Source organism: Sebastes fasciatus, chromosome 14 (genome assembly GCF_043250625.1).
Source record: "Sebastes fasciatus isolate fSebFas1 chromosome 14, fSebFas1.pri, whole genome shotgun sequence".
Classification (NCBI taxonomy): Eukaryota; Metazoa; Chordata; class Actinopteri; order Perciformes; family Sebastidae; genus Sebastes; species Sebastes fasciatus.
Window position 1 is genome coordinate 32,670,705 of NC_133808.1, and position 24,063 is coordinate 32,694,767.

Consider the following 24,063-nt stretch of genomic DNA (forward strand, 5'->3'; position numbering starts at 1 on the left):
ACCTTTTAGCTGGCTGTTTCCAGTCTTTATGCTAAGCTAAGCTAACGGTCTATTCGACGTAGCTTCATATTCAGCGTACAGACTAAAGAGTGGTATCGATCTGAACATCTAACTCTCAGAGAGAAAGCAAATGAGTGCATTTAAGTTTTAATATTTTTATCAATTCAGCGGGAACTCATTGTGTGAAGCTGTTAACTAACGGACAATATTCAGATAACTAAAATGGAAAAGGTGTTTTTAGTATTTAAATATCATCTGTATTTAATTTTGTCTTATTTACTAGATAAAAGTCCAATTACTGATTTATTTTTGTCTGTATAAACTACAGGTATATTCACATATATAACTGAAGTGTTTGACTTATATTTATACGTTTCTGAACTGACCATAGTAGAAACATTTTGAGCTGATTCTCTTTTGTGTTTACAGACGTCAATGTTTGATCCCTTTTCAATCACCATCATCAGTTGTCCAGGATAAACTCCAGGTCAGTGAGTCAGTTTCCTTCTAATTTTAAAACTGTTTTCATAACTCGTCAGATAATAAACAAAGTGAGAATGAATCATGCAGAGAGCGACTTGTGTTTGCTGATCAAACTGAAAGTGAATCAATAATTGAGATTATAATTGAGCTGTAGTGAGACGACATCATGACGGGTGGCCTCAGTGGCTGTGGCGGGACTAGTCACAACAAGGCAAGTCTTGGGAACACATGTACACACGTGTGTCGGTACACTCCTGGTCGTTCCAGAAGTTGTCTGTAGAGAGAGTTTCCAACCAATGATTACTTTACATTAATGTCTAACTTTTTATCATTCAGACTGCAGCATGCGACCAGCTATGAGTTTACAGTTGTTGTTTATTTGTTGTTGTATCATCAGTATTATTTAAAAGACAAGGTTTAAATGTTTGTTTGTTTTTTACCTCTAAAGTTCATCTCCAGGCAGTGCTCATTTCCATCCTTGTTGTTAGGCTCATTTGTAGCCCAGCGTGGTTAGTCGAACTTGGATCCATCAGCCCACATCCACCAGCCCTCCTGGAGGAGGAAGATCGGTTAAAGTCAAAGTGATATTAAAAGTTGTTTTTACTTTGAAATCCAAACTCCATTGAAAAATGATGATGGGTGTTTAGTAGGGGTGTGACGATTCACTCAGCCCACGATACGATACACGATATTGGGTTCATGATCTCGACACGATTCGATATTATAACAATAATTTGAACAAAACTTGAATGATGAAATTATATGACTGAAAAAGTAGCCTTTTATTCAAAAGACACAAAATGCAAAACAATGCTGTTGTTTGCCCTGTAGTTCCATTTTATATGAAATTGTAATGTGTTCTAACTATTAACATGGTATAGCCTAATCATCCTGTAACAGAATGAGTCACTTCAATTGTACTTTCTTTAAGACATCACATCCTGTGATGATAAAAGTCTCACCTTCACTGCGTCGTGACCTCCAATCCAGACACGTTTGTGCTTATTGGTCACTCTTTTCATGTAGTCTCTGACAAAGTCATGTTCTTCATCCGAGTGGATCGAAGCCAGATGTCCACCGACGTCCACGCAGCTTTTCTGATTGAGACAATAAGAAACTTCATTAGTACGAGAGTTTCATAGATAAGTAGGAACATTTGTGAAAGTCACCAACAAAATAATCAGTTTATTGGAAATATTACTATGTTTATTCTGCAGTGGTGGAATATAACTCTGTATATTTACTCAAGTATGAATTTGAGGTACTTGTACTTTACTTGAGTATTTTCCTTTTCATGCCATTTTCTACTTCAACTTCTATAGATTTATCTGACAGCGAAATTAAACTCCCCGACAGTTTATATAAGTACAGAAACAATTTAATCAATCAATCCAATGACACAAAGTTGATGCGAAAGTATTTTGATGGTTGAAGTAATGTTTCATGTAAAACCATTGGATGTTTCCAGGTTTAATAATGTTAATAATGTTAATGTATTAGTAATATTGTTGAGGTTTGGACTGTTAGTTCGACTAAAGAAACATTGTGAAGGTGTCACTTTGGGCTCTGGGTAATTGTGACGCCATTTCTCACTATTTTTAAAAAACAATCAATCGATTAATGGAGAAAATAATCAGCATATTAATCCATAATGAAAATAATCATTAGTTAATAGTTCAAAATGAGCTCCAGCTCAACCAACTACGACAGTAAAATCCTGCTTTTACATTAATGCATGAATGATAATAATCTATTGATAGAATATATAATAGTACAACAGTCACAGTCTTAGTACTACCAAAGTATATTTTACTGGTTATACTGACGTACTTTTACAAAAGGAACATTTTCAATGCAGGACTTTTACTGTAACAGAGTATTTTTCCAGTGTGGTTTTAGTAGTTTTACTGAAGTTAACCATCTGAGTACTTCTTCCACCACTGGTATCCTTGTAGCAACAGACATTTCTTATGATAAATAGAGCTGCTGTACCTCTGCCTCGTCCCAAGTCTTTGTGTTGTCCTGGTAGTAGAAACAGCGATGGCCAAACTGAGTCCAACCAGCAGGGCAAACTACAAAACAACCGCCATGATGGAAAGGAGAGAAAGTTAGACTCTATATAAACAACCAAGCAAAATACAATGAGAGCAATCCAACAAGTCAGAGATACTGTACTGACCTTGGCAACAGGGTTTCTGTGCTCCAGAAGACTGTGATCACAAAAAGACGTTCTTGAATCAGTCACAATATTTTTAAAGTTTACAAGAGCAGTCTAATTACAGTACTATAGCACTGCGTAAATATCATAGTTGTTATTTTGAAATCATGATCTAATGGTTCAGCTCACAGTCTGCACATAGCTTAAATAGACATTCATATTAGTAAAAGTATTTAATCGCTGTCATAGTCCTCCAGGCTGGGAAACCCCTGCATTATACTACATCCTGCATGTGCAACACATTCTCACTCCCACCTTGTCAAATACCGACGCTTGGTCAGTGGCCCTGTCCTTCAAACTGGGACGCTCTAGGTACCCCTCTAACCTCAGTTTTGGACTCAGGGACGCTGTGTCAAGTTTTCGCTCGTTACATACATACAGTGTCTTTTCAAATGAAACTTCCAACGTAGGTTTATTTGTTTTTAGGTTTATTTACGCAACAAAAGTCCTTAGTTAGGCTTAGGAAAAGATCGTGATTTGGGTTAAAATAAGTATTTGTGGCGTAAAATCACAACGCTTGTTACGTTACTAGCGTTAGTAAAGTCCGGAAGTTGCCTAACAAAAGTATGGTAAAATAACACACCGTATGATGTGGATTCACATGATGCGGGTACACCGGTCTCCTGTATGGAGATCATCCAGCTCCATATACAGCTTCTGCAGTCAGCAGCCCGCTGGCCAAACACAGCAACAAAGCAATCTGAAAACCGGATGCCATCTGTGGAAACACAAAGTCAATATACTGCATGAATGAGAGTCCAAAAAAATTATTGCAATTAACAACTTAAACAATTTATCAAATGAAAATATCCTGCTAGTTTTGCTTGTTTCAGTATTAAACTATGATTAACTGAATACTTTAAACCTAAAACAAAAGAATTGCTAATTCTTCTATAATTTTATAGAATATAACAGGTGAAATATTACTTTGGTCTGAGGTGGTGACCGACACCGAGAGGAAGATCAAGCTGATGTCTGTCACAGATAAGAATGATCAATCTTTTTATAGTTGATCAGACTGCTGAATACCTCAGAATGTCAAGATACTGCAGCCACACCTTTACTAACAGCCTCCATTATTATAATTCATTATTTAATAGCCTACGTATAATGTATAATTAAACCATATGATAGCTTACCGTCTCACTTAATTGGCTAATCAGTGTCCTCATGTGAACAAAGTACACAGGGACCTTATAATTACACTGTAAGAGCTAATGTGTTTCTAGATCAGCTTCATAATGAACCGGAAATATTTTCACACATCTCAATGTCTGGGTGCGTTTCCTCTGTGGCGGTGAACCACGACCAGCTCTAGGGAGGCTTTGAAAGGGCCGGGATGAAGGTGGCATGCAGCAACACTCGCCTGGACCTCGCCGCCTCCCGAGGCCGTGGAGTGCTCGCTGTCCCCTCCCTCCCTGCGGGGAAGGACGGGACCCTGCCTCCGGCGTTACCTTGAACCTGGATGGACTGTTCTTAGTGCAAGGGGTTCACAAAGTTCTTCATAGATCTAGCCTCTTAACTTTGCTCTCAAAGTGCACCAGATTGATGAATTTAACAAAATGTACAAGATTTATAAAAAAGCATGCCCCAAGACCCCACTAGAGGATCCAAGATCAACCCACCACAGTCTCAACAAATCCTGTGGGAGTTATATTATATCTGTTATATCATATAATATGTATTTACTCAAGTAGGCTACATAAATGCAGCTTTGACTTACTTGTACTTTACTTGACTATTTCTATTTTCTGCTGCTATATACTTCTTCTCTACTACATCTCAGAGGCAAATGTTGTTGTCCTCATCACCTACGTCCCATCGTCTTCACCTACTTCCTGTAGTCACCACATACGTCCCATCGTTATTACCTACATCGTGTGGTCATCACATACGTCCCGTCATTATTACCTATGTCCCACTAACATATGTCCTGTCGTCACAGCTACATTCCCTCGTCGTCACTTGCCTTCTGTTGTCATCACCATCTACATCCTGTCTGTCGTCACCATCTACATCCTGTCATCATCCCCTACGTCCTGTAGCAGCCACATATGTTCTGTCGTTATACCTACGTTATGTCGTCATCACCTACGTCGTTTTCTCCAACAGATATGGATTGAAGCAGAATATTTTGTTAGATAATACATGCTGTTCTTTAATGAAATAGTTTTTGAGTTCTACTCCGGAAACAAAATTGAAGTCAAATAAATTTCAAATATTTTGGGCACCCTGGACTTCTAACCCCCAAAAGGCACAACTAGACCACACTGTCAACCATCATACCAAATTTGAAGTTCCTACGTTAAACAGTTTTCCGATTTCGGCTCCGGAAACGAAAGTGTGACACACAAATGAACGGACGGACACGCGGAGCGCTACATATCCCCGACTACGTTGTTGCGAGGATATATTAAATAGAAAATAAATAAGGTCTAATGATTCTAAATCACAAACATTCTGATCATTCAGGAATAAATGAATGAATTAAATATCAATAGCTTTTTACAGACTTTGTTTCTCTTTATAACAATTTGCTACATGTTTACAATCAGGCAGGGAAACTCATTAAAATATGCACTAATTAAGATCAGATAAATATGATGGAATATTGGCATTAGAATGTGCCAGAGGAACCAAATTTGGACTTTTATGGCCAAAATGTTTCACCAAGGGGCCATGCCCCCCCGACCCCCCTAGCTGGCTACTTTTTTCCGCTGGCTGGATGCTCCAGATACTTGTGGAATTTCCTGTTTATTCAAGCATATAGCACAGGCCTTTGTCACATGGTTATATGACCTTACTATTTTGCATAGTTTTTTTTCAACTTCAGGTAACTCTCTTTTTTCACCATATATGTGTTTGCATCCCTGATTTACTTGCATGTGCTTTCTTAATTTGCAGTGCATTGAGCTCTCAGGGCCAATGTATAATTGCCACTTTGGTATGAGGACATGTTCTCTTGTGCTAGCCTGTCACTCAAACTTAATTATAGAAACTATCAACACATAAAACAGGTGTGACTGGTTGAATCCATAGTTGGGTGGTTAGTTTGGTTTTAAAAGGTTTCGAGACACACCCAAAAACAAGTATCTGCAAAGCTACATCAGAATCACTTGTACGGTGGTCCTGAGAACTCATCGCACTGCGATAGTTATTTGTCATATTTTCTTTGATTACCGTCAGCTAAGCACGTTGTCTTGTTTGTCTCCGAAGCATCGTTCTTTTTTCTTTTTGTCCCTATATCTGTCCATTCTGTAAACCTCTGTCTGAATGAACACCATTGCTATTGCCAATATGTTTACTGTTCCGCCGTGAAAAAGAATCTAACGTCAAAACATTAATTCTGCATCACATTTCCCCCCCCACTCACGCCCGCCCCACCTGTCATGCAACACACTTTGACAACCACTGCTGTAATTGATCAGAACAGTCCAAAAAAATGTTTTCACACAAGAAATCATCCAAAATCGAGACCACCTCCTTTGGTCGGACCAAGGTTTGGCTGTTTGGTCCGGACCAGGTCTGGGGGAGGTTTCACACCTGTAATTTTGGTTAACAACTACCAGCACGTCTATAGCTCACCGATTAACATGTTATATGTCGTTTGTTTGATATGTTCAAAAACTGAAGTGCAGAAACAACAAGTTGTGGTTTTACCGGGGGATTGACTCAGGCAGTCGATGCTCCAGCTTCATGTTTAACCAACACATTCTCATCCCAACCTGTCACATACCGGCAACAAAATCACTATAGTTAGGTTCAGGAAAGAACTACATGATTGGGATTAAGACTGCTGTTTGTACAGTGAAAATGACACTGAACATTGTGAATGCGGGACATGAACAAACAGCTGATTGAAACGTGAAAGTGAAACTTAACGCATGGACAGAAAAGCGTTCTCCTGGATGAAAGTCTTGTGTTTGTTGGACCCATCCAGCTCCCCTCCAGCCCACCCGGTGTGTGTCTATTTACTCCTAAAACTACGTCACCACAGTCACTCCTGCCGTCTCTTCTCGGAGCGTTTACTGTTGCACCGGATGGGTTTACATTATAGTTAATGGAACGCCTGGTGTGTTTCATACCTGCAGTAAAGGGTGCCTTGTGCGGCGGCACCGAATGCCGACGGCCGTGACAAAGCCTCGGTATTTGGCTCTCTGTGAATGAGAATGGGCTGTTTTAACGGACTGATATGAGAGTTGTATCAAACTTCTCATCTACTGTAACTCAACATGTTGAAAAAAACATGTCAGCGTATATTTCCCAGACTATTCCTTTAACAGATTTTCCATTTGCAGTTGCCAAGATTGCATTCACATGACAGTTGATCTTATAATTAGTGTTATTAAAACTAAATATTGTACATACTGTGTTTGGGTGTGTGTTGAAACTTGTGAAAGCCAAATTTATATCATTAACTTTGCGTGACAGGCTGACACAAGACAACATATCCTCATACCAAAGTGGCCCTGGGAGCTCAACGCCCTGCTAATTAAGAAAACATGCAAATAGAAACAACACAAGCAAATGAAGATACGTCTTCACCAACTTGGTGACAGATTCGCAGCATTTACACCAGTGGTTCTCAAAGAGTGTGGCACGACGGGTGTGATGAAAATGTGATGCGTAATTAAAGTAAACAAATTGGCTACAGCAATGGTGTTCATTCAGACAGTCTGTAGGTTTACATAATGGACACAAATTTGACAGGGACAAAAAGAAAAACAGACGATGTATCGGAGACGAGCAAGACAACATGCTCAGCTGATAGTAATCATCAAGAAGATGTGACGAAGTAGGGCTGCACCGAATAGTTTGAAGCTTCATTTATATCATTAACATTCAAATTATTATTATTAATAACTTAACTCTTGCTCACAAAATAATATTATTTGTCACTTTGGAAAACAAAAGTGAATAAATCAGAACCAGACGCTGTGTTTGACGGAATGTCTTTTATTTTTGAATGCTTAGTTGATTATATAATAAAGGAAATCGGCTCAATAGAGAGAAAATCACACAAGTTTTAAACATTTTGAAAGTAAAAACCCAAGAAATCGATAAGTGTTGTTACAGTTGTTCATTCTCCTCTTGTATCACAGAAAGTTATGACAAAATATGGACTTTAATTTTCTATTTACCTCAGTTTTGGTTAAAGGACTTGTTCAACATTTTGGATGAGAAGATCGTCACCACTCATGTCCGGTAGGTGGATTTGGACCTTTTAGCTGGCTGTTTCCAGTCTTTATGCTAAGCTAAGCTAACGGTCTATTCGACGTGGCTTCATATTCAGCGTACAGACTAAAGAGTGGTATCGATCTGAACATCTAACTCTCAGAGAGAAAGCAAATAAGTGCATTTAAGTTTTAATATTTTTATCAATTCAGCGGGAACTCATTGTGTGAAGCTGTTAACTAACAGACAATATTCAGATAACTAAAATGGAAAAGGTGTTTTTAGTATTTAAATATCATCTGTATTTAATTTTGTCTTATTTACTAGATAAAAGTCCAATTACTGATTTATTTTTGTCTGTATAAACTACAGGTATATTCACATATATAAACTGAAGTGTTTGACTTATATTTATACGTTTCTGAACTGACCATAGTAGAAACATTTTGAGCTGATTCTCTTTTGTGTTTACAGACGTCAATGTTTGATCCCTTTTCAATCACCATCATCAGTTGTCCAGGATAAACTCCAGGTCAGTGAGTCAGTTTCCTTCTAATTTTAAAACTGTTTTCATAACTCGTCAGATAATAAACAAAGTGAGAATGAATCATGAAGAGAGCGACTTGTGTTTGCTGATCAAACTGAAAGTGAATCAATAATTGAGATTATAATTGAGCTGTAGTGAGACGACATCATGACGGTGGAAGGCCTCAGTGGTTGCGGTCACAACAAGGCAAGTCTTTGGAGCACACGTAAGGACGTATTGCAGTACACTTCCTGTCGTTCCAGTAGGTTCCTGTAGAGAGAGTTTCCAACCAATGATTACTTTACATTTAATGTCTAACTTTTTATCTTTCAGACTGCAGCATGCGACCAGCTATGAGTTTAGACTTTGTTTATTTTTTTGCATCATCAGTATTATTTAGAAGACAAGGTTTAAAATGTTTTTTTTACCTGCATAGTTCATCTCCAGACAGTCCTCTTCTCTCAGGTTATTAGGCACACCTGTAGCCCAGCGTGTGTAGTCAAACTTGGATCCATCAGCCCACATCCAGAGGCCCTCCTGGAGGAGGAAGATCAGTCAAAGTCAAAGTGAAATTAAAAGTTTTTACTTAGAAATCCAAACTCCACTAAAGAATCTGGCATTTTGATGGTTGTTTGGCATTCAAACAAACCTTCCACAACAGGTCTAACTTTAAGATTATTCTTCATATATATTCATCATAAATTTAACGTGCAAAGGTCTTGAATATTTTCTCTGTTTTGTTTGTTTATGGGACTGCAGGCTGTCAGGAGACGTTATACACCTCCCAAGTTTATGAAACTGATCTGGGTCCAGGTCACATTAATTGATTAGTTATATTACTAGGAAGTATTGTTATATACAACTGGGAAGAGCTCAATAAATTCATGTACTTTAAAAAGTATTTGTCAGCCCTATTGTCCCGACTGGTGTGGCCGTGATAAAGATATTAAATCTCATTCTCTGTGGTAATCAAAAGGTCTTAACTTTCATTTGGTGAACACTGAATAACCCTGTTACATTTTCTGTGTAGAAAATCTTCCTTGTTTTCTACTGTTTTATTTGAATTGACCTTTTTTCCGTTTGTCTTTTCTTTCTTCAAAATACATTTTCTCAACAGCTCGAGAGACAAACGACATCTCATCCTGTGATGATAAAAGTCTCACCTTCACTGCATCATGGCCTCCTAGCCAGATAAGTCTGTACGAATAGGACACTCTGTAGACGTAGTCTCTGAGAAAGTCATGTTCCTTCTCTGAGTGGACCGAAGCCAGATTCCCATCCATGCTCAGGCAGTCACGCTGATTGAGACAATAAGAAACATCATTAATATGAGAGTTCCATAGGTAAGTGGGAACATTTGTAAAAGTCACCACCGTAATATCTTATTACTTCTTCCACCACTAATATCCTTTTAGCAACAAACATTTCTTATGATATGATTATGTACCTCTGCTTCGTGCCAAGCCTTTCCCCTGATGTGGAACATGAAACAGCGATGGCCTAACTGAGTCCAACCAGGAGGGCAAGCTACAAAACAACCGCCATGATGGAAAGGAGAGAAAGTTAGACTCTATATGAACAAACAAGCAAAATACAATGAGAGCAATCCAACAAGTCAGAGATACTGTACTGACCTGCGCAACAGGGTTTCTTTTCTTCACAACACTGTGATCACAAAAAGACGTTCTTGAATCAGTCACAATATTTTTAAAGTTTACACGAGCCTTCTAATTACATTACCATAGCAACTATAACTATTAGTAAAATTATGTAATCACTGTCATAGTCCTCCAGGCTGGGAAACCCCTGCATTATACTACATCCTGCATGTGCAACACATTCTCACTCCCAACTTGTCAAATACCGACGCTTGGTCAGTGGCCCTGTCCTTCAAACTATGACGCTCTAGGTACCCCTCTAACCTCAGTTTTGGACTCAGGGACGCTGTGTCAAGTTTCAGCTCATTACATACATACAGTGTCCTTTCAAAATTAATTTCTAACGTAGGTTTACTAAGCAGCAAAATGACTTGATTAGGTTTAAGCAACAAAAGTCCTTGGTTAGGCTTATGAAAAGATCTTGGTTTGGGTTAAAATACGTATGTCTGTTATGTGAAATCACGACGCTTGTTATGTTACTAGCGTAAGTAAAGTCCGGAAGTTACATAACAAAACTAGAGTAAAATACCACAACGTTTGACTTGGTTTCACACAAGACATGAACAACGGTCTCCTGGGTGAAAGTCCTTTGTTCGTTTGACCCGTCCATCCATCTTCCCCGCCCTACGCGGACTTTCTCGCGATTTGAACTACATCAGTTGCACTGACCGTCTAATAACGACGCGGATGGGTTTACATCGGATTTAGTTGAAAGCCTGGTGCTTCACATACAGACGCTAAAGGGTTCCCCGGTGCGTCGGTGTCAGGCGGTGAGGGCAACTGACCGGGCTGCGGTACGTGACGTGTTGGGTATGAGACCGGGTTGCATGTGCAACACATATACAGTATAGGGTTTTTAAAAAATAATATTTGTGTAATTTTTTACTTACACTTTCTGCAGTCAGCAGCCCGCTGGCCAAACAGAGCAACAAAGCAATCTGAAAACCGGATGCCATCTGTGGAAACACAAAGTCAATATACTGCATGAACGAGAGTCCAAAGAAATAATTGCAATTAACAACTTAAACAATTTATCAAATATCAAAAATATCCTGCTAGTTACAGCCTCATATATGAGAGGATTTTAGTTTTGGCTTGTTTCAGTATTAAACTATCGTTAACTGAATTCTTCAAACCCAAAACAAAATTATTGCTAATTCTACAATAATGTATTTAAGATAAGAAAGAGTTGGTCATGGGGCGCTTCACTAGCTGCGGGTGAACGAAACGTAATGAGCATAAAACTGTAACATGTTAACATACTATGAATGTTAAATTATGATATAGTACGGGATATGAAATATAATACAATATAATATGGTATACTACTACAGTAGTAACGTGTAGTATAATAGATAATAGGTATAGCATATTTGATATATTCGATAGATGTATCAACAGCATTAAACTAATATTTAAAATGTCAAAGTTTTCTCATATAATATAATATAAAATGTCCTCTATGAATACATTTTGTTTGAACTGTGAACACGAGATAAATTATTAAAAATAAATCTTGATGACACAAAATAACAACAGATGAAGTTCTGATAATAGAATATAACAGGTGAAATATTACCTTTGTCTGAGGTGGTGACCGACAGAGAGGAAGATCAAGCTGATGTCTGTCACAGATAAAAATCTCCACTCTTTTTATAGTTGACCAGACTGCTGAAACATTTGAAATATGAAAACAATGACAAGATACTACAGCCACACCTTTAACAATAGCCTCCAGTGTTATAGTTCTTTTGTTATGATAGCCTACTTCTAATACATAATTAAACAATATGATAGCTTACTGTCTCACTTAATAAGCCTAATAATAGAAATTGTCATGATGACAACAAAGTACACAGAGAGCATTGTTTATTAGGCTGTAAGAGCTAATGTGTTTCTAGATCAGCTTCATAATGAACCGGAAATATTTTCACACATCTCAATGTCTGGGTGCGTTTCCTCTGTGGCGGTGAACCACGACCAGCTCTAGGGAGGCTTTGAAAGGGCCGGGATGAAGGTGGCATGCAGCAACACTCGCCTGGACCTCGCCGCCTCCCGAGGCCGTGGAGTGCTCGCTGTCCCCTCCCTCCCTGCGGGGAAGGACGGGACCCTGCCTCCGGCGTTACCTTGAACCTGGATGGACTGTTCTTAGTGCAAGGGGTTCACAAAGTTCTTCATAGATCTAGCCTCTTAACTTTGCTCTCAAAGTGCACCAGATTGATGAATTTAACAAAATGTGCAAGATTTATAAAAAAGCATGCCCCAAGACCCCACTACAGGATCCAAGATCAACCCACCACAGTCTCAACAAATCCTGTGGGAGTTATATTATATCTGTTATATCATATAATATGTATTTACTCAAGTAGGCTACATAAATGCAGCTTTGACTTACTTGTACTTTACTTGAGTATTTCCATTTTCTGCTGCTATATACTTCTTCTCTACTACATCTCAGAGGCAAATGTTGTAGACCTGTCATTTCCACCTACATCCTGTTGTCATCACCTACGTCCTGTTGTCATCATCTACGTCCTGTTGTCATCATCTACGTCCTGTTGTCATCATCTACGTCCTGTTGTCATCATCTACGTCCTGTTGTCATCACCTACGTCCTGTTGTCATCACCTACGTCCTGTTGTCATCATCTACGTCCTGTTGTCATCATCTACGTCCTGTTGTCATCACCTACGTCCTGTTGTCATCACCTACGTCCTGTTGTCATCACCTACGTCCTGTTGTCATCACCTACGTCCTGTTGTCATCATCTACGTCCTGTTGTCATCATCTACGTCCTGTTGTCATCACCTACGTCCTGTCGTCATCATCTACGTCCTGTTGTCATCACCTACGTCCTGTCGTCATCACCTACATCCTGTTGTCATCACCTACGTCCTGTTGTCATCATCTACGTCCTGTTGTCATCATCTACGTCCTGTTGTCATCACCTACGTCCTGTTGTCATCACCTACGTCCTGTCGTCATCACCTACGTCCTGTCGTCATCACCTACGTCCTGTCGTCATCATCTACGTCCTGTCGTCATCACCTACGTCCTGTTGTCATCACCTACGTCCTGTCGTCATCACCTACGTCCTGTCGTCATCACCTACGTCCTGTCGTCATCATCTACGTCCTGTTGTCATCACCTACGTCCTGTTGTCATCATCTACGTCCTGTTGTCATCATCTACGTCCTGTTGTCATCATCTACGTCCTGTTGTCATCATCTACGTCCTGTTGTCATCACCTACGTCCTGTCGTCATCACCTACGTCCTGTCGTCATCATCTACGTCCTGTTGTCATCATCTACGTCCTGTTGTCATCACCTACGTCCTGTTGTCATCACCTACGTCCTGTTGTCATCACCTACGTCCTGTTGTCATCACCTACGTCCTGTTGTCATCATCTACGTCCTGTTGTCATCATCTACGTCCTGTTGTCATCACCTACGTCCTGTCGTCATCATCTACGTCCTGTCGTCATCACCTACGTCCTGTTGTCATCACCTACGTCCTGTCGTCATCACCTACGTCCTGTCGTCATCACCTACGTCCTGTCGTCATCATCTACGTCCTGTTGTCATCACCTACGTCCTGTCGTCATCACCTACGTCCTGTCGTCATCATCTACGTCCTGTCGTCATCATCTACGTCCTGTCGTCATCACCTACGTCCTGTTTTCATCACCTACGTCCTGCGTCATCACCTACGTCCTGCGTCATCACCTACGTCCTGTCGTCATCACCTACGTCCTGTTGTCATCACCTACGTCCTGTTTTCATCACCTACGTCCTGCGTCATCACCTACGTCCTGCGTCATCACCTACGTCCTGTCGTCATCACCTACGTCCTGTCGTCATCACCTACGTCCTGTCGTCATCACCTACGTCCTGTCGTCATCACCTACGTCCTGTCGTCATCACCTACGTCCTGTCGTCATCACCTACGTCCTGTCGTCATCACCTACGTCCTGTTGTCATCACCTACGTCCTGTTTTCATCACCTACGTCCTGCGTCATCACCTACGTCCTGCGTCATCACCTACGTCCTGTCGTCATCACCTACGTCCTGTCGTCATCACCTACGTCCTGTCGTCATCACCTACGTCCTGTCGTCATCACCTACGTCCTGTCGTCATCACCTACGTCCTGTTTTCATCACCTACGTCCTGTTGTCACCACATACGTCCCGTCTTCACACCTACGTTGCATCGTAAAAACACACAACTACCAGCACCTCTATAGCTCACGGATAATTTGTACAAAAACTGAAGTGCAGAAAGGACAAGTTGTGGTTCTACAGGGGGATTGACTCAGACAGTCGATGCTCCAGCTTCATGTTTAACCAACACATTCTCATCCCAACGCGTCACATACCGGAAGCAAAACCACTATAGTTAGGTTTAGGAAAGAACTACATGATTGGGATTAAAACTGCTGTTTGTACAGTGAAAATGACACTGAACATTGTGAATACGGGAAAAGAACAAACAGCTGATTGTAACGTGAAAGTGAAACTTAACGCATGGGACAGAAAAGCGTCCTCCTGGATGAAAGCCTTGTGTTTGTTGGACCCATCCAGCTCCCCTCCATCCCATCCGGTGTGTGTCTATTTGCTCATAAAACTACATCACCACAGTCACTCCCGTCATCCCTTCTCGGAGCTTTTACTGTTGCACCGGATGGGTTTACATTATAGTTAAAGGAACGCCCGGTGTGTTTCATAATGTGCGGCGGTACCGAATGCCGACGACCGTGACAAAGCCTCGGTATTTGGCTCCCTGTGAATGAGAACGGGCTGTTTTAACAGACTCATATGAGAGTTGTATCAAACTTCTCATCTAACTCTCAGCAAGAAAACATGTTAGCGTATATTTCCCAAACTATTCCTTTAACAGATTTTATATTTGCAGTTGCAAAGATTCAAGATTCAAGCCCTTTATTGTCATTGTGTAGTACAACGAAATTAGACTGTGACAATCCCATAGGTTCTAATGAAAAAACAATATAAAAAGAGATAATACAATATAAATATAAAAGATAGTGCAATATATAAAAATACAATATGTATATTGGCGAGATGCCAGTTTTGCCAGATTATTGCACAAAAGTGACCAACATATGTTATTGCACATGTCCGTAAACAGTAGATTCATATAGCACATTCCATTTATTGTACGTGTTCATCTCAGACAGAGGAGACGTCAGAGTTCAGGAGGTTTATTATGGCAGTTGGTAAAAAGCTGTTTTTAAGTCTGTTTGTGCGGATTTATCTGAAGCGCCGGCCTGATGGGAGGAGCTTAAACAGGTTGTGTCCGGTATGAGTGACGTCCTTTATGATGTTTTTGGCCCTTCTGAGACAGCGAGTGTTGTGAAGGTGGTCAAGTGTTGGCAGCTCAGTGCCAACAACGTCCTGTGCTGTTTTAGCTTTGGTGCAGCTGCTGTACCAGGCTGTCATGCAGGTGGTCAGGATGCTCTCTGTGGTGCGTCTGTAGAAGTTCAGCAGCAGCTTTTCTGGGGTAGGTTGGCTCTTCTTAGCCTCCTCAGAAAGTAGAGGCGTTGCTGTGCTTTGCCTACTACCGCTGAGGTGTTGTCAGCCCAGAAGAGGTCCTCTGAGATGGTGACTCCCAGAAACTTGAAGCTGGAGACAAATGACTGTCTAATTGTCTGCAAACTTAACAATAGTGTTTGATTTGTGGGTGGGTTGGCAGTCGTGGGTGAAAAAAGCATAAAGGAGGGGGCTCAGCACACAGCCCTGTGGCATGCCGCTGCTCAGCGTGAGGGTGGAGGATGTGTGCTTGCCCAGTTTGACAGACTGGGGGTGGTTATTGAGTGGGGAGTTAGTCCTAGTGTATGGAGATTGTTGGTCAGCTGGCTTGTTACGATGGTATTAAACGCCGAGCTGTAGTCAGCGAAGAGCATCCTGACGTAGGTGTTGGGCTTTTCCAGGTGCGAGAGGGCTGCATTGAGAGCCACACAGATGGCGTCTTCAGTTGATCTGGTGTTGGTGTTGGTCTAGATCAGCGGGGATAGAGCTTTTGATGTTGGTGATTACCAAACATTTAAAACACTTTGCGATGTTAGCTGTGAGAGCGACTGGTCGATAGTCATTACAACAGGTTATCATGGTTTGTTTTTTTTGGAACAGGCACGATGGTCGTGGTTTTCCATCACGTGGATTGTAGATTGCATTCACATGACACAGTTGATCTTATAGTTAGTGTTATTAAAACTAAATATTGTACATACTGTGTTTGGGTGTGTGTTGAAACTTGGCAAAGCCAAAGTTATATAATAAGCTTTGAGTGACAGGCTGGCACAAGACAACATATCCTCATTCCAAAGTTGCCCTGAGAGCTCAACGCCCTGCTAATTAAGAAAACATGCAAATGGAAACAACACAAGAAAATGAAGAAACATCGGCACCAACTTGATGACACATGCGCACCAGTGGTTCTCAAAGTTTGTGGCACGACAGGTGGGGTGCATGTGACCCGGGGAAAAATGTGATGTGGAATTAAATAAACAAATAGGCTACAGCAATGGTGTTCATTCAGACAGTCTGACACATATTTGACAGGGACAAAAAGAAAAACAGACTGTTTCGGAGACGAACAAGACAACAATAAATTAATAACTTAACTCTTGCTCACAAAATAATATTATTTGTCACTTTGGAAAACAAAAGTGAATAAATCAGAACCAGACGCTGTGTTTGACGGAATGTCTTTTATTTTTGAATGCTTAGTTGATTATATTATAAAGGAAATCGGCTCAATAGAGAGAAAATCACACAAGTTTTAAACATTTTGAAAGTAGAAACCCAAGAAATCGATAAGTGTTGTTACAGTTGTTCATTCTCCTCTTGTATCACAGAAAGTTATGACAAAATATGGACTTTAATTTTCTATTTACCTCAGTTTTGGTTAAAGGACTTGTTCAACATTTTGGATGAGAAGATCGTCACCACTCATGTCCGGTAGGTGGATTTGGACCTTTTAGCTGGCTGTTTCCAGTCTTTATGCTAAGCTAAGCTAACGGTCTATTCGACGTAGCTTCATATTCAGCGTACAGACTAAAGAGTGGTATCGATCTGAACATCTAACTCTCAGAGAGAAAGCAAATGAGTGCATTTAAGTTTTAATATTTTTATCAATTCAGCGGGAACTCATTGTGTGAAGCTGTTAACTAACGGACAATATTCAGATAACTAAAATGGAAAAGGTGTTTTTAGTATTTAAATATCATCTGTATTTAATTTTGTCTTATTTACTAGATAAAAGTCCAATTACTGATTTATTTTTGTCTGTATAAACTACAGGTATATTCACATATATAAACTGAAGTGTTTGACTTATATTTATACGTTTCTGAACTGACCATAGTAGAAACATTTTGAGCTGATTCTCTTTTGTGTTTACAGACGTCAATGTTTGATCCCTTTTCAATCACCATCATCAGTTGTCCAGGATAAACTCCAGGTCAGTGAGTCAGTTTCCTTCTAATTTTAAAACTCTTTTCATAACTCGTCAGATAATAAACAAAGTGAGAATGAATCATGCAGAGAGCGACTTGTGTTTGCTGATCAAACTGAAAGTGAATCAATAATTGAGATTATAATTGAGCTGTAGTGAGACGACATCATGACGGTGGAAGGCCTCAGTGGTTGCGGTCACAACAAGGCAAGTCTTTGGAGCACACGTAAGGACGTATATGAGTACAGTTCATGTCGTTCCAGTAGGTTCCTGTAGAGAGAGTTTCCAACCAATGATTACTTTACATTTAATGTCTAACTTTTTATCATTCAGACTGCAGCATACGACTTTACAGGCATTATTTAGAAGACAAGGTTTAAAATGTATTTTTTTTACCTTTATTCATCTCCAGACAGTGCTGCTTCTTTGCAAAGTTATCCGGCCCAGTTGGATACCAGCCTGTGTAGTCCAACCTGGATCAATCAGCCCACATCCAGAAGCCCTCCTGGAGGAGGAACAAGCATGGACAATGATGGACAAGCATTGGTGCTGATTGAGACAATAAGAAACTTCATTAGGATGAGAGTTTCATAGAGGAACATTAACTGAATACTTTAAACCCAAAACAATAGAATTGTTAATTCTACGATAATATATAGAAGATAAGAAAGAGTCGTTCATGGGGCGGCACGAAACAAACCGGGCCCGACATAAACTCACCTACCGCTATATCACTACAATAAGAATGGAATACACAATAGAAAATTATGATATAGTATGGGATATGAGATATAGTATATGGTGAAATGTTGTAAAAATAATAAGACATAATATATCATATAGTACAGCAATATAACATAGAATAGAATATCTGATGTAATACGATATAGTATGGGTACAATATAGCAAAGTATAGTATAATAGATAATTAGTATAGTATAATATTTGATAGATTTATTCATAGTTATACTAATTATTAAATACACAAAATATTTCTCAAAATGTAAAATATCCTCTATGAATAAATTTTTCTGAACTGTGAACACAGAATAAATTATTAAAAAATAAATCTAAAATAAAAATAGATGAAGTTAAAATAGGTGAAATATTACCTTTGTCTGAGGCGGTGACCGACTCAGAGATGAAGAACAAGCTGATGACTTTCACAAATATAAAATGTCTACCCTTTTATAGTTAATAATCAGAGTGCTGTAATATCTGGGATGGGATAACCTCAAAGTGTCAAGATGCTGCTGCCACACCTTTAATATCAGCCTCAATTATTGCGGCTCTCTTATCCAGAAATCTGACCAAGATTGTTGGTGGAACAAATCCATGACAAACCAGAGGTCATTCCAGGACGCAGAGCTGTAGTCTTACACACTTCTCTGCGCTTCCATTAGAGCAGTTACCCACCCATAGCTTAACCCCAAACCTCACTGAGACTGTGTCTGCCCCACCTAAATTAATGAAATCAAAAGTAAACAGAAGAGGAGCTAAACATAATAATCTAATAAAATCTAACACTAGCACTGCAATAAAGCAACAAAACAGGAGAATTAAATGTGGACTCTTAAATATCAGATCTCTGTCATCTAAAGCTCTACTAGTAAATGATTTAATATCAGATAATCACATTGATTTATTTTGTCTTACTGAAACCTGGCTGTGTCAGGAAGAATATGTCAGCCTAAACGAATCCACTCCCCCGAGTCATATTAATACTCACATTCCTCGAGACACCGGCCGAGGAGGTGGAGTTGCAGCCATCTTCGACTCAAGCCTATTAATAAACCCTAAAACTAAACTAAATTATAACTCATTTGAAAGCCTTGTTCTTAGTCTTTCACACCCAACCTGGAAAGCACTACAGCCAATTCTCTTTGTTATAGTGTACCGCGCTCCAGGCCCATATTCTGAATTTCTATCTGAATTCTCAGAGTTTCTATCAAGCCTAGTCCTGAAAACAGATAAAGTCATTATAGTAGGTGATTTTAATATTCATGTGGACGTTGATAATGATAGCCTCAGTACTGCGTTTATCTCTTTATTAGATTCAATTGGTTTCTCGCAGAACGTGCATAAACCCACTCACCGCTTTAACCACACCCTCGACCTTGTTATGTCATATGGCGTTGAAATTGAACATTTCATTGTTTTTCCACAGAACTCTCTTTTATCAGACCATTATTTAATCACTTTTGAATTCTTATTACTAGACTATACACCATCAGAGAAAAGTGTGTACACTAGATGTCTATCCGATAGTGTTGTAGCTAAATTTAAGGAAGCGATTCCATCAGCATTAAATTCAATACCATGTCTCAATATAACAGAGGACTCGTATGTTAATTTTAGCCCTACCCAAATTGATCATCTTGTAGATAGTGCTACAGACTCACTGCGAGTCACACTTGATTCTGTTGCCCCTCTAAAAAAGAAGTTAGTAAAACAAAGGAAGTCAGCTCCATGGTATAACCCTCAAACACGCAAACTAAAGCAAGCATCGAGGAAACTGGAAAGGATATGGCGTTCCACCAAACAGGAAGAATCTCATTTAGTCTGGCAAGATAGTCTTAAAACATATAGGAAGGCTCTCTGTGATGCCAGAGCAGCCCATTACTCATCATTAATAGAGAAAAATAAGAACAACCCTAGGTTTCTATTCAGCACTGTAGCCAGGCTGACAGAAAGTCACAGCTCTATTGAGCCATGTATTCCTACAACCCTCAGTAGTAGTGACTTCATGAGTTTCTTTAATGATAAAATCATAACTATTAGAGACAAAATTAATCACCTCCTACCGTCAACTGGTACCAATTTATCCTCAAACTTAGGAACCTTAGAAACAGCTGTACAACCTGATATATATTTAGACTGCTTTTCTCCTATCGATCTCCACAAATTAACCTCACTGATCTCCTCATCTAAATCATCTACCTGTCTCCTAGACCCCATCCCAACTAAACTGCTTAAAGAAGTTTTACCTCTAGTTAGCACCTCTTTACTGGATATGATCAATGTGTCTTTACTAACAGGCTATGTACCACAGTCCTTTAAAGTAGCTGTAATTAAACCTCTTCTTAAAAAACCCACTCTTGATCCAGAGGTCCTAGCCAACTATAGACCTATATCTAACCTTCCCTTTACCTCCAAAATACTCGAGAAAGTAGTTGCCAGTCAGCTGTGTGACTTTCTACAGAACAATCATTTATTGGAGGATTATCAGTCAGGATTTAGAGTGCACCATAGCACAGAGACAGCACTAGTGAAAATTACAAATGACCTTCTAATGGCATCGGACAAAGGACTTGTCTCTGTACTTGTCTTGCTAGATCTCAGTGCTGCTTTCGACACCATTGACCATGACATCCTATTACAAAGACTGGAACATTTAATTGGCATTAAAGGAACTGCACTAAGTTGGTTTAAGTCCTATTTATCAGATCGATCTCAGTTTGTACATGTCAACGATGAGTCCTCCATGTACGCCAAAGTTAGTCACGGAGTTCCACAGGGTTCTGTACTTGGACCAATTCTATTTACCTTATATATGCTTCCCTTAGGCAATGTTATTAGAAAACACTCCATAAACTTTCATTGTTATGCAGATGATACTCAATTATATCTATCAATCAAGCCAGGCGAAACAAACCAGTTAACTAAACTTCAAGCATGCCTTAAGGACATAAAAACCTGGATGACCTGCAATTTCCTGATGTTAAACTCAGACAAAACTGAAGTTATTGTACTAGGCCCTGAGCACCTCCGAAACAAATTATCTAATGATATAGTTACTTTAGATGGCATTGCCCTGGCCTCCAGCACCACCGTAAGGAATCTGGGAGTTGTCTTCGACCAGGATATGTCCTTTAACTCTCACATAAAACAAACCTCACGGACTGCCTTCTTTCATCTACGTAACATTGTGAAGATCAGGCACATCCTGTGTCAAAATGATGCAGAAAAATTAGTCCATGCATTTGTTACCTCTAGACTCGATTACTGCAATTCCTTATTATCAGGCTGCTCCAATAAGTCTCTTAAGACTCTCCAGTTGATCCAGAATGCTGCAGCACGTGTACTGACTAGAACTAGAAAAAGAGATCATATTACGCCTGTATTAGCTTCTCTGCACTGGCTGCCTGTAAAATCCAGAATAGATTTTAAAATCGTCCTCCTCACCTACAAAGCGCTAAACGGTCAGGCCCCATCATATCTTAAAGAGCTCATAGTACCCTACTACCCCACTAGAGCACTGCGCTCACAGAATGCAGGGTTACTTGAGGTTCCTAGAGTCTCCAAACGTAGAATGGGAGCCAGAGCCTTCAGCTATCAAGCTCCTCTTCTCTGGAACCAGCTCCCAGTTTCAGTCCGGGAGGCAGACACCGTCTCTACATTTAAGAGTAGGCTAAAGACTTTCCTCTTTGATAACGCTTATACTTAAGCTGCTATAGGCATAGACTGCCGGGGGACTTCCTATGACACACTGTCATAAGGAACTTCCTATGACACACTGAGCTCCCCTCTCCTTCTGTATATACTCATGTCCCATGTCCATGTTGTTACTAACTTCATTCCTTCCCGGGAGTCCTTGTGCCTCCTTGTCTCGCAGCTAACCGTGGAGCGGGGTCACACCTGGAGCGAGGTCATACCTGGAGCGGGATCACACCAGGGAGCGAGGTTATACCTGGAGCATGGGTACACTTGGAACAGGGTTTCACCTGGATCTTGGTGGTCTCCGGTATTGTGGCTGCATCTGCTGCCGCGTCGGTGCCTGCTTGACACCAACTGCTACCATCCCTAATTAACTACGTCTGTACGAGGGACTACCAATGCTAACGAGGGATTTCCAACACCTAATGACAATGTGGCAGCCTGGAGAATAACACTTCTCAATCACTGCCAAAGACATCAAGAGCTCCCAGCAAGCATGCTGATGCTGCAGGAACCAACGCACGGGCATCAATCGCAGGGACGTCCCACACCAACACACATGGACGTACTGAGGAGAGATGCTGGACAGTGCTGGCTTTCCGATAGTTGTATTATCACTCTTTCCATCCACCACTATTGGTTTTGTGTTATCAGCCCTACTTGTATTAGTTATTACAGCTGCTAGACTGCTATTGTGGCTGCTTCTATATCTCTCTCTCTCTATCTCTCTCTCTCTCTCTCTCTCTCTCACTCTATCTATCTGTCCCCCCAGCCGGTCTCGGCAGATGGCCGCCCGCCCTGCGCCCGGTTCTGCTCCAGGTTTCTTCCCAGTAATCGGGGAGTTTTTCCTGGCCACAGTGCGCTTGGTGGATCCTGTTGGGTCTCAAAACTATGGTGTACGGTCATAGACCTGCTCTACATATAAAGCGTCTTGAGATAACTTCTGTTGTGATTTGACGCTATACAAAAATAAATTGATTTGATTTGATTTGATTTGATTTTATAATAGCCTAATTATCTTATTTCATTTAACATAATGAATGCTTACAATCTCACTTAATTAACCTAATAATAATCAGTGTCATGTTGACTACAAAGTACACAGAGGGCCATGGTCATTACAGTAGGCCAGCAAGCCACAGTGTTGACTGCACGCTCTCTCCCGGCCTTACTGTCAACCGGGGCGGACTGTCCTCAGTTCGAGGCGGAAATCCACCTGACCCGTCTTGAAACACGGACCCCGTCTCATTGACCAAGCTTTGTGGGTGTGACTTTTTTTGCCGTGTCGTCACCATCTATAGCTATACAACCAATGTGTTCATAGTTAAATTGTTTAGAGCACAACATTGTTTACAATATTACAAGAAAAAAGTCGCAACTTTACGAGAAAAAAAGTTGTAATATTATGAGAATAACCCAAACGTGTGTAGTGAGGGTGAACTGGGAACGTCTGGCTGAGGCACCTGTACGAAGGTCTTCAACTCCCACCTTCAAAAGAATTTTTCACGCATCCTGGGGGAGGCTAGGGACATGGAATCCGAGTGGACATGGAGGTCAAAACCTCCATTGTGGAAGCGGCAGCTAGGAGTTGTGGTTGGCAACCTGTTGGTGGACATCAGCAGTGAAGGAGGCCATCAAGCTGGAGAAGGAGGCGTTTTGGGCTTGGTTGGCACAGGGCTCTCTGGAAACAGCAGACAGGTACCGGTTCGCTAGAAGGGCTGCAGCTGCAGCAGAGACCAAAGCAAAAACCTTGGTGGGAGGAGTTCGGGGAGACTAAAGAGAAGGAATTCCGGTTGTCCCGTTTTTAAAAATGGTGTGTCCCAATTATCACACTGCTCAGCCTCCCCGACCGATAGTCAAACCTCAGATCCAGGAGGAACAATGCGGATTCCATCCTGGCCGTGTACAAGTGGACCAGATCTTTACCCTCACAGGGCTGTTAGAGGGGTCATGGGAGTTTGCCCATCCAGTCTACATGTGTTTTGTGGACTTAGAGAAGGCTTACGACCGTGTCCCCCGGGGAGTCCTGTGGGGGGTACTGCGGGAATATGGGGTACAGGGGTCATTGCTATGTGCCATCCGGTCCTTATA

General features: G+C 40.6%; 1 pseudogene; it reads right to left on the reverse strand.

Moving 5' to 3' along the window:
- Positions 1–680: 680 nt before the first annotated feature.
- Positions 681–11,682, reverse strand: LOC141782045 (C-type mannose receptor 2-like; annotated as a pseudogene).
- Positions 11,683–24,063: the final 12,381 nt, after the last annotated feature.